This window comes from Cupressus sempervirens, chromosome 7 (assembly GCF_028749045.1).
Source record: "Cupressus sempervirens isolate cs-2001-9-10 chromosome 7, ASM2874904v1, whole genome shotgun sequence".
NCBI classification, from domain to species: Eukaryota; Viridiplantae; Streptophyta; class Pinopsida; order Cupressales; family Cupressaceae; genus Cupressus; species Cupressus sempervirens.
The window spans coordinates 32,338,960-32,356,784 of NC_143124.1; positions in this window are offsets into that span (position 1 = coordinate 32,338,960).

The following is a 17,825-nucleotide window of genomic DNA, read 5'->3' on the forward strand; positions in this document are numbered from 1 at the left end:
TCCATCTGCTCCCTAGTAAGTTGTTCATCTCCTAATTTCAGTGGGGACTGTGTGGGTGAATATTCCTCAATTTGAGGTGTTTGTTCCTATATTATTTTCTACCTCTTGGGCGAGGGCTCATTAGGTCTTTCCTCAAGAACTACATTGGTTGATCCCATAATCTGTTTTCCTTTATTTATAGTAGCCCTTTTATTTTAGATCACATTCTAGCCAGGTCTCTTTTGGATGATCAATTGCCTTGATCCTATTGTGGGAGTAAAAGATAACCTCCTCATGACCTCATTGGCTTTTTCTGGAAAAGAATTAATAAAGAACAATTTCTTTTCATCCATGACGTCCATGATTTTAGGAAAAGTAGTCATGAGTTTATTCAATCTGTCTGCCTCTATTTTTGCATAAGCAAGAGGCTTGTAATTATTATCTAAACAATGGATGAATTCCAAAACTCTAGAATAAACTCTCCATTTCTCTTTCTTGATCTCTTGCTCTTGCCAAGATAACTCATTCCTTATTATGTCCTCAAAGAAGTAAGGTTCATATTTTTTGGAGCCAACTTTAACCCTTCCTCTAAACATATCAAAAAATCCCTCAGTATCACAAAAACGGGGGTGAGACACGGCCATCTTGTATTGGTCCAGGAATTTATACAAGAATAACCAACCACCTTTTGTGTTTATGAAATGATGAGCTATAGTGCAAGTGGGAAAAATTGAGCCTTTGTTTCTTCTAACTAAATACGCTTCCTCCATTCCCCCTAACTGCCATAGCATCTCAACTATTCCTACCTTCAAAGGCACCTGGTAGGGCAATACATGAATTCCCTTGGAAACCATAAACCCTAAAAAAAATTGAAATAGAGTATGGTATGATATCTACCCAATTATGTGGTACTTTCAAATCAGAAGGATTATCTATGGGTTTGATAAAATCCATCAACGCCTTGGGGATTCTGGGATTGTCCCTTAATATGAGGCATCTTAACCTAGATGCAAAGTACCTATGAAACTTGACAAAACTGGCCTCCCTTGCATCCTTGGTCATGTCTGCACTCCACAACTGGACTAGTAGATCTTCTTCTTCATACATTCGGTTTAAAACCATCTCCTTTTCGAAATATGTAACCCCCTTAAATAGGAACATGTGCATTAACAGTGAATAATGGCCAAAAGTTTTTTCCACCTTGCCCTTCGCAATTCCAACTAGCCCTATATGAATTTCCTCCGATATATAGGATGCAAAATAAAAAATAATATCAACACCAAAAGAGGAAATCTAAATCAACATATACATATTTTTATTGGCACAAAATTTTCCTTATCCTCACCAAAAACCCTACACAGAGTCATGTATATTTCTATGGCCCTAGAAGTGAAAAATTTCTTTTTAAAAGGCTCCTTAGTATATTCTGCGACTACTGAAAAATTTCCAATTGAACCTATGTGTGCCCTTAGTGCACCCTGCCTAATCTTATCCTTCTTAGATAAGTATTCTTTCTCCAGCCTTGGTAGGTCAATGGGTACATGATACTCTGAAAATGGTTCTAGACCAAAAACTTCTCGAATTTCTTTAGGATTTATTTTGACTAGGCATTCACCATCTATTCTTCTCACTATCTTGGTTCTTGGGTCATAATTTTGGGCAATGGCCATTAGTAGGTTAGAATCCATAAAAATACTAGGGACCACTAGTTTTCCCAAATCAAAATTTTAAATGCTTCTGTGGGGAGCAAACAATTTTCTTTCTAAGAACCACTTCTTAAAAAGATGGAGCCCTATTTTAGTAGTGGTAGCATCTCTAACCTAATTCCCTCTATCATACAACCCATCTTCAATCTTGAGCTAGGGTTTACATAAATTAGCTTTTTCATTTGGGTAGACTCGTTTGTAGATTCAAACAATAATTCAAGAAGGTCATCATGTATATTTCTACTTGCATAATCTACCTTTCTTGAGAAAACTTTCTATGGAGGCATGTTTACTTAGTAACATAAAAATAGTAGAACTCTTCACTGTCTAATGGATTCAGATACTTGGCTCTTCACTATCCTTCTTGAAATTTTGCAAAAAATGGTGGATACTAAAAATCTTTTGTAATTTTAAACGTGCGAGGAATAATTCAATTGGCTCTCAACTCTTTGTAATCCTAAGATTCGATTGTGTAGAGAAGAAATGGCAAAATTTTGCAATATATCTCTGGTTTTGGTTTGCACGGGGAGCCTTCAATTATCATAAATGAACTGTAAGGAGAAACAGGGTGGCAACACCTTCTAATTTTGAAAATACATCGTTGATTCTAAAATAAGCCAATGATCTAGGGATAAAATCGTGAATGACTCATTTTCAATTTTCCAGGTTGGCAGTTAACCCAATCAAGTTTATCCACGTAAGCTTTTCTAACCATTGTTGGCAACTTGTTTTGGCCCCATTGGCACTTGCGGACACATGTCACATTCTCGCTGTCGCTATGCATGAACATCAAAGAAATTTTGCATGCAACATAGCGACCATTGTTGATTCATCTTTGTTCTGAGGATGTGTATTTCATGAGGGTTTTAATGCAACTATGGTAGGTCCTTTGGTTTTTTCTTTGGTCACCATGGCATGTGCACTAAACATCGAGCAAGTTTCCATAGCGACAAGACGACTACCATTGATGCATCTTCAATATGATGACTTTAATCAACATGTATCCTTTTATGAGTGCAGATCCATGTAACATGTGACATCAGACCACCTTGACACGTTGACATAGTCATTTATAACTGTCGACCATTTTGGCACTGCTCTTTAGAAATCAAGTCTCGTCGTGTTTTAATTCATGGGAAGTCGCCATGTCGCTATTGGTAAAAACTCATAATTTCTAGTGGCAACACAACAGCCATCGTATTTTTTAAAAACATCGACATCGAGAAAGAAGCACATTATCATTAGGATAACTTTTTTTAATGCACCTTCTAACATTCCATAATGATGACACCATTTAGTAAATGACAAAGAAAAGTTTATGGCGCCAGTCTTTAGTATTGACCCTACCGTGCTTTACTTTCTCGGGAGGTCGCCATGTTGTTACCAATGAAACTCTTACACATTTCGGTGGCGACATAGCGACCACCATAATTCTGAAAAATTCTGGCACCATGACAATAACACATGCTCTGGTTATGACTATATTTACTGCTCTTCTAACGCATCTGACAGTCTGTCGTGTTGACATGGTTCATTAATGACAGGCAAAATTTTACGGTGCTGTATTTACTTTTGACGCACTGTGTTTTCCTTTTTGTGGGAGGTTGCCATGCCATATGAGATAAAGTAACTGCAAGTTTCCATAACGATAAGACGACCACCATAGATCTTAAAAAGATCTAAAGGTGAGGAAAATTTTGGAGAAAGAAAGAAGGCAAAAGAAAAAACTTTAAAAGTTCTTGAAAATATATACCCTTTTCAAAAAAATGATTTTCCCGCTCGATCTTCAAAGAAAAAGCACACGACCTAAAGGGTTTACTTAGGGCACCAATTTGGTTTTTATTAGGGTTTTTGTTAGGATTAACCAATTTTGACAAGACCAAACCCTAATATGTAGAATATATATGGATCTATTTGATTTTCACACATATTTAGGAATTTTTTTGCATTGTGGAAAATCAGACCATCAGGACGTCTCCAAGAATAGTAAAGATTACATTCAAATATAAATACTATTTTTGAAATCAAAGTATATGTTTTCATTTGAATTTGAGTTTGAAATTTTAGGATGAATAGGTGTAGGTTCCAATTTTTTATTGGTAAGTGGAAGAACTTTAAGAAATAAGTTCTTGTATTATCATTTGAAAGAGAGAAGTAGATCTAAAGTAGGTGAGGAGTGTCCATAACCAGTATGGGTTTAATAAGGGTTATGATATTTTTATGATGATCTTTTAGTCATTAATATGAAAAGATCCTAAAAATGATAATTCGAGTACTAATAGTTTAATAAGTTTTAGTTTTTTTGGTTAATAATTGGTCTATTTGTGCACTTCTATATTTGTGTAGGGATACTAGGATTCTTGTCTGCAAGTATTGACATTTTTTACTGAACATCTATAATTTTAAAGTAAAAACTATTGGTGAATTATTGACTGGATATTAGAGGCACTTTGAAATGGTGACATGTTTATCCTTCAGTATATAATCTCTATAGAGAGATCAATGAATATCAATTTAAAATATATGAACATCAAATTAAAATAAGAGTATCAAAACCATTCCCCTAAAATAGAGCAACTTTATTATTATTATTTACTCAATATCATTACAATACATTAAGATAATCAATTTTATATTTTTAGCACAATATTTTTTTTAACACAATATTTGATCATTATAATACAACTCCCTTGGATTCCACATTCATAGCATTGGTAATTTTAGAAATCAACCCAATAGAAGCAATAGTTGTAACGGAAAATTCCAACATGTTGCATAATACATTTTCATGTGCACCATTTGCACTGAAAATATTGTAGCAATGATTTCTTCGTAGATGCCCACATAATATTTCAACAACTTATACAACTAGAAAAGCACACTTGCTTAAAATCTTGAGGGGAAATGAGAAGCGTAGTGGCCATCACATATTAGTTGAAGCATTGCTTTTGTGTTGTTTTGGTCTTATCTTTACATATAAGAGAAGGTATAGGGCAGAGGAAACAACAAATAAATTATCTTGCACATTCAAATTTCAACAAATAAATTATCTTGCACATTCCAATTTCAACACTCAAACCAAGGTAAGGGACTTTTATTAAATTTTAGAATTTCAAAATTTAGTTACTTCAAAGTCATACCATTACCTGTAATATTTATTCTTCCTCAGTTTTAGGATTTGATGACCGCTAGGGGAAAAAACTATTAGAAACAACTAAACTTATTATAAATTTTTTTTTTGATGAATAGTACTTTTCTATTAATAAATAATATGCTAGTTACATTCACAAAAAAGGGCCAGGGGATACAAGATCACCCTACAAAAGTTCACACGACCAAAGCTGGAATCAACAACTATTCATCAAAAAAAACTTTAAGTAATCCCTCAGGCTGCCAGAGCAGTGCCAGTTGAGGGGGGTGGATCATCGCGATTATGCAAACCCTAGTCATCCTTGGGATTGGCAGGCGGGCTAGGAACAATCCAACCATTAGCAACATCTTTAGGGGCTTGGTCTTTATCTTTGTCATCTACTTGCGGGGTGAAGTAGCCAACTCTAGGCGAAAAGGCCATTTTCCAGAAGCAACAAGAGGAGCACCAGGAGGGGGAGCCATCGGACCTAGGGACAACCTGAGCCATGGTGAGGCGGAGAAGTTGAGTGGCATCACCAACCACAATTACCACCACTAGGAGAGCGGTGGCGGGGATCTTGTGAGCGTGGCAAGTAGAAGAGTTGTGCCCCTAATGGTGGCCGCTGGGTGAAGTATGATCAACTGAGGCGTTAGGAGGCACTCTACCAACCGTACATGGTTCACTACCCCAATGATTGAGTAGCTCCTGAAGGTGGGTCACCTCTAGAGCCACCTTGTTGGCTTAGACTTGGATCTGCATCATTACATTGTTTCAAATGCATGCTTTAGTGTACATAGCAACATTTATATCAAGAAAACCATGAGTGAAAAGAACAACATTCCTATCTTTCCACAAAGTGAACAAAATCTCCATTTTGAAGGTATGCCAGATCTGGGTAAATTGCCGAGGGAACATGGGAGAGTCACCCAACACAACCACATGCTAGGAAAAAGGCTTTGGCTGAAAAGGCTCAAAGAAATCATGAATCTAGTACCAATAATTTTGGGGATGCCTACAAAACCAAAAAATATGGAAAAAAGACTCTGGCTGTCCACAAAATGGACACCGAGGATCTGGAACCCCAATATGCTTGAGCCGAGGCCCAAGGGGAAGACCTTGAAACAATAGACACCAAGAAAAATGGGCAATCTTAGGCTTAGTAATGGCACTCCAAATAGTGTCGAAACACTTTCTCCTTTGAGAAAGGGAAGATTGCAGATGCCAGTGCTGATTGAGAGTATCCACCATCGACAAATGGGGAGAAAGCCATTGATACCCCATACTTGGTTTGTAGTTGGTAAAGTGTGTGGTAGGATACCACTTCTAGTCCGACCACCAAGGTCAAACAGACTGGAGACCCACCTTGTGAATTAAGTGGTTTGGAATTGCAGAAAGCAATAGATGGCACATACCTGATCGAAAGCCCTTATTGTTGGAATTGGGCCAGCCCTACCTCCTCATCTGGCAGTTGAACAAATCCATTATGATTGCTCTCCGTTTAGGGACAGTGGGAGAAGTCTTAGTGATTGGAGTAAACTAGCTTGACTAATATATCCGGTTAGGTTGATGACATGGTAGAATCGAATCAGGTCAGTCAACTAGCCTATGGGTCTAGTTACTGTATGATCGCACGGAAGCAGTATGGAGGAACCAGTTTGTCCAGTCTAGTATTCCAAAAAGTCTGCCAATTTGAACGAACAAGATAGAACTGGACTTGCATGTCTTTCCAAGATTTGAGACTAATAGAGACCTTAGAAAAGAGGTCCTTAGTTGTCTTGATGCCACGTTTGAAAAAACATAGAGCAATAGCACCTTGAGTCTTGGTCAGAGGAACACCCTAGATGGAAAACAACGAAGACAACCAAAGGTTCTGCTGGTTCAAAGAGAGCCCATCACAAAACCCATCACCAGACTAATGAAGCCAAGGTTTGACAGCTTCCCAAGCTTTCCATATGCTCTTGATAACAAAAGAGCCCAGAATGTGCATAGGTTCCTGCATGATGAGAAGGGTTTGAAAGCCAATTCCCTTCCATGCGGGCCTATTAATAGGAAATCCTGAAGCAATGCAATGCCAAACCAAAAATTTTCAAGCTTCATCACTAGTAATGGCACGTGTAATCCACTTTGTAGAGAGTGCAAGGCCTTGCTTTTGTGTGGAAAGAAGGCCAAGTCCTCTAGACTCTTTGGGGAGACAACAAAAATCCCAAGCCATGATGGTCAGAACTAGAAGTCACAAGAAAGTCATGAAGCAATCGTTCCGATTTCAGATACGAAGCTTTGGAAGGAGCCCAACAAGAAGAATAATAAACATGCATAGTTGCTAGGATATTCTAACAAATCTAGAACTTCCCCACAAGAGAAAGGGGTTTAGTAAGCCAGTACTCGAGCCTTTTTTCAATTTTAGCAAGCACAACATTCCAAAAATCCACTGGCGAAGCTTGAAAGGTAGAGGGAGTGCCCAGAAAGTGAATAATCTCCCTATGTGTGACCCATTTCCATTCGAACTAGGCAAGCCAGGGTGGAGCTGGAAAAAAAGATTGGCTCTAGCAGAGTTTTTTGTGCCATTGAATAGCAGAACTAGAGGCTTGAAAAAAGGTGTCCAGGCATTGCAAGGCATTAGTGATGTTCTCCTCATCCTCCAAAAGAGTGAGAAAGGAATTGTCAACAAAGCATTGACCAACTAAGAGGAGGAATTTGGCAAGGAGATGCCACAAACCAAACCAAAAGAAATGGAGTGGGCTAGCAGGTAACCAAACCCTTCAATAGCAAGAACATACAAAGCCAGAGCCAGAGGGCAACCCTGTTGAATAGAGCGAAAGAGCCCAAAGGCTTTAGAGTGAGAGCTATTGATAACAATACAAGCGTTAGCATCTCCAAAAAGCATAGCCAAAATGAAGGGCCATTCAATTTGATCATAAACTTTATCAAAATCAATTTTCAAAAAGCTGATTGGATTTGCAAGCCCATTCCATGCCTTCCTAGGCAACAATGATGTTGTCAAGAGTATACTTGGACTTGATAAAGATAGTTTGCTTAGGTCACACAATTAAAAGGAGGAGATGCCAAATTTTAAGAGATACTTTCTTAGCAATAATCTTATATGACACATTAAGAAAAGTGATGGGCCACCAGTTATAGATATCCTCAAGGTCACCAACTTTAGGTATTAATTTTGATGTTTCCTTTGTTGATGATTGCTCCTAGACTCTTAAAATAATAGGCTTCAATATAAACTTTGTGTGGCTCTGGACCAATAGACTCCCAGAGGTGCTTGTAAAATTCATAGGGAAATCTATCACACCCAAGGGATTTGTCATCAGCCATGGAAAAGACATCCTCTTTGAGGTCTCAGATGATGAGAAGCTGCTCACAGAAAGCACGTTGCTCGACTGCTAGGTGGCTTGGAGTAACAAAAATACACTTTCTAAGGGCTTCCTCCTAAGCAACCGAATTTCCCTGTGAAGCAAAAACATTTTCATAGTGGTGAACAAAAGCTTGTAGGATGTTAGGGAGATTGGAGAGAACAAAATTGCCCTTATTAATCTATTTAATCCCAAAATTGGTATGACAGTCTCCAAGAGCCTGGAAGAACTCTTTAGAAGATTTATTGCCAACCTTCAACCAATGGAGGTGTGCTTTGATTTGGACCCCTCAAGCAGCATAATCATCTGCAATTAGCTTGTCATGATGAAGCTTGGCAAGCTGGATTTGTAAATCAACATCAAATGGGTTAAGGGTGAGAGCTTCAAAAGCCTTCTTGAGGGCCTTGGTAGTGGAGTCATAAAACTGTCTTTTGAAAGCCGCCAACTGCCACCCACAGATGCACATAAATCTTGTAGTTCTAGTAAAAGCATCGTTCCACCATTGAATCCAACCTGTTTGAGAATGTAGACATGGCTCCAAATTCCAGACATGTAGGATATGAGCAATAGTGGAAGCATGTGTTAACACCAACGTATTGAGGAAAAAATGCATCCTAATAGCGTGCTGGACAATTGTATGCCAATAAATGGTAAAATAAATGGGATAGTGGTCTGATAACATCACATTTGGTAGCAAAATGACAGGTAATTCTCGATCCTCAGAAAAGGAGAAAAAAGATTGTGTAGTAATCATGGCATGATCAAGATGTTTTAAAATGCAGTCAGAGCCAACTCAATAATTAGACCAAGTGTGCCAGACCCCACTATGCTGGCATCAGTTAGTATTGGGATCACAAAGGCCTAATTTATTACGCATGTAGTACCAGGTTTCCCTTTCCCCAACTATCTAGCGAAAAGGCAAAATGCTGTATTTGTCAGAGGCCAACTCAACCATATTAAAATCACCACACATAACCCAAGTAGCTGGAGACAAGTTATCAATCATCCAACACCACAATTGAGATCTTTCCAAAACATCATTGGAAGCATAAACATTAACTACTCCAAAGGAATGATTATTGATAGAAAGCAAAATCCAAATTATTCTGTGCATGGGGTTAGAACCATGTGAAATAATAATAGAATGAAGACAAGGTGACAAAAGAGTAACTACACCACCTCTACCAATTTTGTGCTGAGAAGAAAACATAATGCCATTCGGCCAAATGACACAACATGCAGAAGAGAGCATAAAACTTGTGATTTTAACCTCCTATATGCAAAGGAAATCCAAATTACCAAGTCTATGATGGGTGTCCCTGACATAGTACTTTTTGGAGAGGTCTATAAGACCTCGCACATTCCATGATAAAAAATTCATGAAAACTCTTCCATATCTTCTTCGTTCTCGAGAGAGGAGTAGTTGTTTTGCAAGAAAGTAGAAACTTGGTTGAAGCCAGAAGGAAACTCTTCTTGACTGATAGCCCACCATTTCTCCTTTGGTTTCTCAGCACGTCTAGAAGGACTGTGAGAATGCTGCACATTTTGAGTCGCAATGGATGATGCAGAAAACAGAGTGTAAACCACTATAGGAGTGGTAGCCCTCATGACTATCTTGATCCTTTGTGAACTACTAGGGTTTGAAACTTGAGAAACAATAAGATTTGACTCCAGAAAAACTGTCGTTGACCCTATAATGGCTGAGGTTTGCGCTCCTGTTTGGATAGGAGGAACCAAAACGACAACAACATATGACTGCTTAGGAGCCGAGGAAGCCTTGCCCTTGTGCCCAACAATAGTCCATTCCTCCTTTTGTTTTCCTTCTGCTAGTTTGGTAGGGGCCTCCTTGGGCAGGGATTTAGCCGTAGACACTGCTAAAGAGAAATTCCTAATTTTGTGTTCCGTTGACTAGCAACTATAACAAGTGTTGGACAGGTTCAAATAGAAAACCTTCTGAAGGTTTGGGAACCAATTTGTATCCCCATAGAATCCTTGAGATCATTGGAGAGATCAAACTAAAAGCAAACACATTTCTGAGGATGAGCATTAAATTTTTTATCGTGCTCCTTATTAACAACTTTGCCAAGAATATTGGCAATGGACTCAATAAAAGGCCAACACGGCAAGGGTAAACCTAGGAACTCAACCCACACAGGAACCCTAAGCTTTTTGTCATCAGAGATGGTGAAGTCTTGCGACCATATTTGAAACACCAGTAAGGAGGAACACACTGGCCAAGGGCCATTATTAAAAACCGTGTCCGCCTGAGGTGGGTTAGTAAAATGGAATAAAAAGAACCTTTGGTAAGGTTTTGCATAGCGTCAAGGCAGACTCCGTGAGGAGTCTAGCTCTTGTTAACCCATTCTTGGAGCATGGATTTAGGAGTCCTACCCACAAAATACTCAATCAAGGTATGTTCACCTAACCAATCACAAGCAACATCAAATTCTTGTAGAGGAAGGATAATATCAAGATTACCTCGTGAAAGACCTTTGAGATGAACTTGTGATGACGTTTGTTCAATGGAGGTGCCATGGATTTTCAAAGCAGGAGTGTGAACACCAGTATCAATAGCTAGGTCACCTCTAGTTGGGGCCATTATAAACTAGCCCTAAAAACTCCCACACTAAATGCAGTTTGACAAGTGGTGAAGACAGAAGGAAAGCTCAAACAAAGGAAACTCTAAAAACACATGAAACCCTAGTAGAGTCTTGTTTGTTTTTTTGAAATATCTCTTGTCATTATAATAAATTTAGAAAAATATTGAATGATACAAAAATTTATAATTCAAATGACTTACAATTCTATATTTATGATTTTTTATTAGAGAATTATAATTTAATGCATTTTCTAATGAATATTGCAATATATTTCTATTGCATAACAAAAATCATACACTCTTTCTCAAATTTAATAATTCCAAAATATTTGTTATTGAATAATCTATAGAAAATTTTAGAATATCAAATTTTAAATTAAAGTATAAAATTTATTACATATAGAAGTCTTGAATATGAATCGATAATAACTATGGCATGGGTGCATGTAGGCTAATCCATTTCCTAATAAAGTTCTCAGATATGGTGAACACAAGTATATTGAGAGATGTTTTTACCATTTCAAGCGACACTTCAAAGACAACTTCACCCTTATTGGTTGCGGTTTAGAAAGAAGCATGTGAAACAAATTATGCTTCTACAAATTGGATGGGATCACAAGAAAGAGTACTAGAAGGACTTGCCAAAAGTATCACTGCTAATAGTACACAAATAATAAGAGATGCAAGCCAAGCGAACAATTTTATGCAAAGTGTGCAGGACGACAAGATAGAGGAAACATCATATAGCATGTGGAATGACAAAAAAATATTAAAGTCAAGAATGGGAAATAAAATATGAGTATTAAAAATGAGACACAACAAGCACACATAGTACACTTTCGGTGTGACAAATCACATAATGCAAAATCACAATAGTTATTTGCTTCACATACTTGTTGATGTGAAGAATAACTTATCATACTAAAGTTCTAGAGGAGTTGTCTCTTTCATGTATTTGATAATATGCAATGAATACTATGAACATAAAAAGGGAACATATTGATTCCTACTTGTATTATTTTTCAATGGTTTATATCTTTCTATCGATGAAATTATTCTACCTCCTTTTGGTGCAAATGCTAGTAATAATATAAGTTAATAAAAAAATGTTAAATGACATAATAAAAAAACATGTTGCATCGTCCATTGGCCCACAATATTTGGGAAAATAAACGGATTCATATACAACCTCGTGAACTAATTGCATCTGGACATTTGTTCATAGAAGAAAACAATGCTAAAACTTATTCACCTTCACTGAATAATTCTCAAGTGCAAGAGGTTCGTATAGGACACCTACATTTATTATGCAATTAATTCATAGTTATCTTTGTAGATTTTTTAAGTTGTTTTTTTAGCTAGAAAAAATAATTAAACTCCAACAGAATAAGTTTGAGTCAACTAAAAAACATGAAATTTTCTCTAGAAATTGGTTTTTAAAATATAAACACCTAAATCTTAAGATTCTAAAAATCTTTATAGAATAAAAAAAATTAATTCAAAATGTCTATGTCTAATAAAAATATTAGTTCCCTACTATATATATGCAAAGATTAATAATGAAACATTATGTAATGCCTACCCCTAGTTTACTTTTCATTTTTTATTGCCGAATTCATTTAGGCTAGTTTGATGGTTATGTTTTATGATTAGTGGTACTTGGTTGCCAGATTTGATTGAATGTTATTTCATACTCAATTTATATATTTGATGAGTTACTTGATACTTAATTATTTCACATGTTCATGATTATTCTTGTGATGATGTTAGTATATAGTGATTTCAGTTATCTCATGATGATAGATAGATGAATTATTTATATGTAGTTTTATGGTTACTTACCCCATACTTGCATGTGTATGGTGTACTTGTATGTTTTAATTTATGTTTGATATTTCTAATATGGTTGAGGGAGGGAGTCGTAGTCACCTGCTAGTCGGGATCTATACGATGTATCACTCCCCACCATTGCCTGTTTAGTTTAGATTTACATGTATATGTACATGCTCGACTTTTATGTAGATTGCAGATACTGGGCATCGACTTCCCTAAATTGCCAGGATGAGCATGCCCTATTGTAGTATCTTAATAGTAAAAGAGAGGAGATAGTTCTTAAGTCCAAATCTTAACCCTAAGCCAATTGTCCTAGAAAGTATGACAACTATCTGAGTTTTACCCTTCTAAATTCGTCAAGTGATGCGAATTCGAGATTTTGACCTTGGAGTTTGAACTTGTATTGTCTTTCAGATGAGTTTTCTTATTTGGATTTATGGGAATGTTGTGATTTTTAGTTATAATTAAATCAAATAAAAAGATTATTAAATGATTTAATTTAACAATTTTTTATTAAGAAAAATCAAATTTTAATTATATTTAATTAATTTAGAAATTAATTAAACAAAAGAATTAAATTTAAATGATTTAATTAAAGTTCTAATTTTGGTGTAATTATATTTACTTAATTTAATAATAATTTATTTAGGAGTTTCATTTTAATAATAAACTCTAAATAATATTATTAGTTAAATTAATAAGTATATTATTAAAAACGTCTTGTGATTTAATAAAAGTGAGAAAAAATGAATTTAATAAGGTTTATTTTAATTATAATGCAAAAAGCTTGCACAAGAAATTATAATAACATACAATAATAAAGAAAAAGGTTCTCATGATTGCAAAACTAAAACCCTAAAGGGAGAAGGCTCTTTATTAAGAAATCTAAGCTCATTTCTCCACACACAGGTTTGCAAGAGAGAAATTTGAGAAAAGGGTTTTACGAGGAAACGAGAAATTTGTGCATTCTTCAAGCGTTCGTCTGGTTAGCATCATTTCAAGGTAGGATTCTTGCTTGAATTTATCACAACAATTTCTCTTCATATTTCTGTCTGTCTTTTCGTGGTAGTTTAAGAATCTTGTTTTTGGAAATGACTCTATTTGAAACCTTTGTTTGTGAAATCACCATTCTTAGTTTCAAAAATGTCTGTGCTTGAAATTAATATGAAACCCTCGTATGAGAAAACTTGATATTTGTTATGAAATACTCTTATTGGAAAATGAGTCATTTTAGAAATTGTGGAATCGGGATGGGTGATTAGAAAATAAAACTAAATTTAATTATTAAATTTGATTGTTTCTATTTCGTTGCCCTATTAGATCTATGAGTGAGGAAACTTAAAGAATAAAATATAATACTAATTACCATAGTAATTTTTAATTACTGTGGTAATTGTATTTTGGTATTTTTAGTCTTTTTTTTTTTGGTTGAAACTGAATATTTTAATTACTGTGATAATTGTATTTTGGTATTTTTATCATTTTTTGTTGAAACTAAATATTTTATAATTTTTTTTATTTACTAAAATAAAATAAATATTAAATGGGGACTGGCGTCATCACCTCCGCGTCCCTGAGCTACGTTGTAGCTTGGTTGCTACGATAGTGGCCTATGGGCCTTTTTAAACATAGAGCATGTGCTCTATTTATTTTTATTTATTTTATTAATTAATTAATTTTTATTATATTTTTTCTATTATAAATTAATTTAATTTATATTAATGTTAATAATAATTAATAATAATTTTTATTATATTTTTAAATTAGTAATTATGGTTATTAATAAATTAGTATTATTTTATTAATGATTTGGTAGTTATTATTTTAATAATTTAATAATAATTATTTAAATAACAATAATATTTATTGAAAGATTGGTTATAAGGATATCATCAATTCGAAATAGAATTTAATTTTTAATTTACAGATTTTTTAATGAAGTTAGGTTTTATTATATGATAATTCATTTTTATATACAATAAGGGGTTTTATATTTAAATGAATTGTTGAATCGTTTGAGATTCTTGTGAGCTCGGAAACCTTAGCAAATTTGACACTAGGAAAAAATAGAAAACTGGAACCCTATTTGTAAATCAAAATCTTAAACTTTTACCACACAAATGATAGGCATTACAAAAGATATCAGCTCCATTATTGAAAATTTTAGGGACATTGGAAACCTCCAGGATAAGTAGACCGAGCTTGTTAATAAACAGTCATCTCTTTTGATTGAAACAGAGCAACAAATTCAAACTTGGGCCTCTACTTGCAAAAACTCCAACACTACGCCTCTACCAGAGGTTGAGAAAATTGTCCAAGAGAAGTTGGTTGAAGACTAAGTTAGGCGCTTCAGGGAACTCAACCTTAGTGTTAGAGGTCTTCCTTCATCCTCCATTGATCCTCTCCCCACAGGCTACTCATTTCTCAGCAAGCAACTGGGTATTTCCAATATTACATTAGATAGAGCATGGATTGGACATGATGACACCCTTTTTCTTAGGTTTTTCTCATAGGCTGATCGACTACAATCTCTCAGGGAATAAAAGAAGCTCTTCCTTCTTCCCACAAAGATATTTCTTGATGAGGACCTCACAAAATCACAGGTAGCTAAACTAAAGCACTCTAGGAGTCTAGTGGTAGAAGCAAGGAGTAACGGGAAATGGGCAATAATAAGGAATCTAAAGGTAGTTATTCGTGACTCACCTCCCAAGGGTTGGGATGAGAGACATACCAAGCTAAATGATGATCTGAGCACCAACAGTTGGGCAAGTCTAAGCCCTCCATTGGCTCTCTGCTTGTCAACTGTTGGAATGACAATGGCTCCTTGTGGTCTTTTCTAGGCTTACTTCATGATGCAGTTGGGGATGCTAATTTGTTAGCTGTTACCAATACTCATGAGAGTCCTGCTTGGCCCCTTCTAGGTTACATAGGGTATTAGTGGCTTTCAATTTGCAGAGAGGAGGTTTGAGCTTTGGGTGGTGTGCGTGGTTTGTATGAGGTTTCTTGTTTGATTAGAGATGATTTGTTCAGTATTACCACATTGGTTCTTTTTGACACTCATGCTAGATTTATGTGCATCTAGGTTGGAGGCACTAGTCGCCGTCAAAAAGATTTCTTCATTTCCATTTGTTACTTCCCGTCGACTTCCTCACCATACGCCATTTGTAGTGTTGAGGACAGGCACCCTTTTTCAAACCTATTCGAGAGAATCTCTAATTTTGGGGCTATGGGTTACATCATCATCTTAGTAGATTTTAATGCATAGACTAAAGATCTCCAGACCCCCCAATATGATTGTGGGTCCAATTTGATTTGTACTACTAAGAGGGTTCCTACTAGTATATGGCTTCAATGTTTGTTCAAGGATCACAATGGACTTATAACTTGCTATGGTCACCACCTTCTCTAGCTCTGTGAGTCCTCTGACTTGGTGATTTTGAATGACCTCTCTTACTTCCTAGGTTCTGAGATTTTTACATGTTGGCCTCATAGTGGGGGTGTGAGTATGGTTGATTATATCCTCGTTGTTGCTTCCTTCCTCCCCTCCATCTAAAACTTTACTATCTCTTGTCTTCCCTTGGTTGATCATGCCCTTCTTAGCCTTTTAATTTGTGTTTCATCTCACCCTTTATCACCCATCTCGACTCACCCTGCCTGGATCCGCCCCAATACCTGTTTCTATTTCGAGGATAGTGATCAAGACCTCTTCATTTTCCATTTGAGAAGATTCCTCTTCCCTGCTAGCTTCACGGATCACAGTCAAGTGTCCACCATGTTTCACTCACTAGCTACTATGATTTGGGAGTTGACTCTCCTCTCTATCCCTCACCTGTCCATTCCTAGCATTCCCAAATCGGCTTGACATAATACTTGTCCCATGAATCAATGGGTTGATGATGCCTATAAAACTTTCCACCACTCCTTGTGCTTGGCTTTTGATACTCATTCCCCCGCTTTCACCAATTTACGAATCTCTTACAAACGCTTTCTTCACCATAAGAAGTGACTATTTATTGCTTCATAGGGAAGATCCCTCTGAGATACACTTATTCAATATCCCAAGTTGTTTTGGTGCATCATGTTCCCCCATCGCAGCAAACCCCAATCCACCCCCAACCTTCACCTCCCATGTCTCCACGTTGTATGACATCTCGAGTTAGCTCACCCCCCTTCCCAACCCACTCCCCCATTGTCACTTATTTGCCACCTCCAACATTTACGAGGCCATCAGACTTATGAGATGCAACAAGGTAGTTGATGAGGAGGGTTTTTGGGCTGAACTCTTCAAACTTGGTACCACAATCCTAGGCCCTTATTTCTCCACATTCTTTAATAGAGTGGTTTGTTTTGGTTTTCTGGACTCTTGGTCGAGACACGTTATTCAGCCGATCCATAAGTCTGGGCTGTCCTTTGATCTCAAAAACTATAGGACCATCATGATTGGGCATACATTTGCTAAACTTTATGCTACAACTTTGAATACTATTTTATCCAGTGAGCTTGACAGGAGGAATTGTAGGGCTAAGGGTCAAGCAAGATTCAGAATAGGGTACTAGATCATGGATCATATCTTTACACTATGAGATATTATTATGGAGGCTTGACATCACTCAAAGAAAGTCTACTACTATTTTGTGGATTTTCATAAGGGTTTTGCTTCCATCCCTATAGAGGCCCTTTTTTAAAGGCTGAGAGATATTGGTATTTCTGAGATCTTATTGACAACTATCATGAAGTTATATTAGACAGTGATTGGTAGACTCAGGACCACAAAGGGCCTCTCCGATCCTATCTTGATCACCATTGGGGTGAAGCACGACTTCCCTCTCTTTCCCACCTTGTTCAAGATCTACATTGATGAGCTTGGGGCTTTACTTAGTGACTCCTCACTTCCAGGTGATGGTTGTCATCTACACCAGGCATTGATCTCCATCCTTCTCTTTGCTGATGATGTGGTTCTTCTTTCTTCCTCTCTCTCGAGGGTCTTTAGAGGCTTTTGGATAGAATTGCATCTTTTTGTGACATGAGACAACTGGTCATGAACCTTGAGAAGACTTGTGTTATGGTCTTCAACAGTTTGAAGACCCCACATCTCTATTTTCACTTCCAAGGTCGGGAAGTTGAGATTACATCATCTTACACATACCTTGGGGTTTAAGTTTTTCAGATTTCCTTTCAGCTTGAGATCATCCATTCAGCCTTGGATCAGTAAAGGG